The sequence below is a fragment of the Anastrepha ludens genome, unplaced genomic scaffold, assembly GCF_028408465.1.
Source record: "Anastrepha ludens isolate Willacy unplaced genomic scaffold, idAnaLude1.1 ptg000053l, whole genome shotgun sequence".
NCBI lineage: Eukaryota > Metazoa > Arthropoda > Insecta > Diptera > Tephritidae > Anastrepha > Anastrepha ludens.
Window position 1 is genome coordinate 90,001 of NW_026530034.1, and position 2,500 is coordinate 92,500.

The window sequence follows — 2,500 nt, forward strand, 5'->3', positions numbered from 1 at the left end:
TATAATTTTTAAATGCACCAGCTATCCTGAGGGAAACTTCGGAGGGAACCAGCTACTAGATGGTTCGATTGGTCTTTCGCCCCTATACTCAATTCTGACAATCGATTTGCACGTCAGAACTGTTTCGGTCTTCCATCAGGGTTTCCCCTGACTTCAACCTGATCAAGTATAGTTCACCATCTTTCGGGTCACAGCATATATGCTCAAGGTACGCTCCAGTTAGAGGTATAAATAATAATAAATTATCATTATACATAACTATATGGAACGCCCCGGGATTGAATTAATTGACTATTTAAGAAAATAGACTAAAAATTAATCCCATTATATTTTTAAGTTAAGTTAATTATGCCATTAAGTTTAATATAACTCAATGACTTGCACATATGTTAGACTCCTTGGTCCGTGTTTCAAGACGGGTCCCGAAGGTATCCTGAATCTTTCGCATTGTTAATCATATAAATGCATACAAATAAATATTAATATCATAGATATTAAATTTTTTGTAAAATTCAAAAAATGAATTTTAGCATTATATATAATAAAATCTATCAACACTTTATCAAATCATTAGTATTTATTCTATGTTAATATGCTTAAAAAGCAAATTAATTTAAATAAACTTAATATCACCAATGATCTTTTGATAAATACTTTTATTATGTTAATAGATTACAATGTCCTTATATGAAAAAAATGCACATTATTTTTAATTATTTAATGATGAATTTTTCATAATGGATATTCAGGTTCATCGGGCTTAACCTCTAAGCAGTTTCACGTACTATTTAACTCTCTATTCAGAGTTCTTTTCAACTTTCCCTCACGGTACTTGTTTACTATCGGTCTCATGGTTATATTTAGTTTTAGATGGAGTTTACCACCCACTTAGTGCTGCACTATCAAGCAACACGACTCTTTGGAAATATCTTTCTAGTAATCATTAACGTTATACGGGCCTGGCACCCTCTATGGGTAAATGGCCTCATTTAAGAAGGACTTAAATCGTTAATTTCTCATACTAGATATTAAGATATTCCATACACTGCATCTCACATTTGACATATAGACAAAGTGACTTAGTGCTGAACTATTTTCTTTTCGCTCGCCGCTACTAAGAAAATCCTTGTTAGTTTCTTTTCCTCCCCTCATTAATATGCTTAAATTCAGGGGGTAATCCCATATGAGTTGAGGTTGTTTTAAAATATTTTTTATCTTCTCACAATTTAATAAATAATTATATCATCTTTTCATCTCTATTTTTCTTTTTTCCTTTTATATAAATATATATTATAAATAATAATTATGTAAAATGAGGCAATTCTAGAATAAAAAAAATTAATTTTTATGCTAGACATTCCTCCTTTAATTACATATATAAATTAATATTTTATATATATATAAATAATATGAAAATTTTTTAAAGAGAATACTTAGATTCAAAATTTTTTTTATTTCATTTTATTTGAGAGGATTTTTTTTTTTTAAGAATATATTAATAAATAAAAAATTCATTATATATCTTTATTTTTTTGCTATTAATATTATGAATTATTTAAAATCCAATAATATACACATTTGCTTAAATTCAATTATTTTTATAAAAGAATAAGCAACTTATTTAGCATAGTCTTACAACCCTCAACCATATGTAGTCCAAGCAGTACTTTAAAATTTAATTTAATGTACATAACAGCATGGACTGCGATATGCGTTCAAAATGTCGATGTTCATGTGTCCTGCAGTTCACACGATGACGCACAGTTTGCTGCGTTCTTCATCGACCCATGAGCCAAGTGATCCACCGCTTAGAGTATTTTTTTATTTATTTTTATTTATAACAAATGTCAATTTTTTTTTGCATATATTAATTGAAAGAGTAAAATTAAATAATAATAATAATAAAATATAAATTGATTTTCTTTCAATAATATATATCAAATATATTTAACTCTAAACATTTTTATTAAGTTGCGAATGTCTTAGTTCAACAATAATACTGTGGTGGTATTTATTATGTTTGATTATTTTGTATTTTTTTAATCATTTTATTTATATATAAATATAATAATAAATATATACCACTTTTGTTATTGTGAACAAATTAACTTATCATTCAATCAAATGAATAATAAGTACAACTTTCTATTTTCATGTTTAAAGGTTTTTAAAAGAAAAAATAAGAAAAAACATTACAAAATGTACCATCATATTATATTTAATATGATATAATTGATGGATAACAAATTGAATGAAAAAGAATAAAAAGAATATGGATTCAAAATAATTATAAATTTTTCTTTTTTTTCTTTTTTTCTTTTGTTTGTTTTTGTTTTTATTTGTTTTGGCATTGTTTGTTTTTCTTACGGATATGGAACACAATAATGATCCTTCCGCAGGTTCACCTACGGAAACCTTGTTACGACTTTTACTTCCTCTAAATAATCAAGTTCGGTCAACTTTTGCGAAACAACCGTGACACACGAGGCGTCACAGTGAT

General features: G+C 26.9%; 2 non-coding genes and 1 pseudogene across 2 annotated transcripts in view; all 3 read right to left on the reverse strand.

Annotated features, from left to right (window-relative positions):
• The window catches only part of LOC128870742 (large subunit ribosomal RNA), a 4,516-nt pseudogene extending 3,319 nt beyond the window's left edge, over positions 1–1,197 (reverse strand).
• A 438-nt stretch (positions 1,198–1,635) lies between these two features.
• Positions 1,636–1,816, reverse strand: LOC128870747 (5.8S ribosomal RNA). Its single transcript, XR_008455470.1, has one exon. It is a non-coding gene; the product is annotated as a 5.8S ribosomal RNA (ribosomal RNA).
• A 566-nt stretch (positions 1,817–2,382) lies between these two features.
• Positions 2,383–2,500, reverse strand: part of LOC128870772 (small subunit ribosomal RNA) — a 1,991-nt gene continuing 1,873 nt past the window's right edge. Inside the window, exon 1 of the ribosomal RNA XR_008455490.1 lies at positions 2,383–2,500. This exon is cut by the window's right edge and continues 1,873 nt beyond it. This is a non-coding gene — a ribosomal RNA (small subunit ribosomal RNA).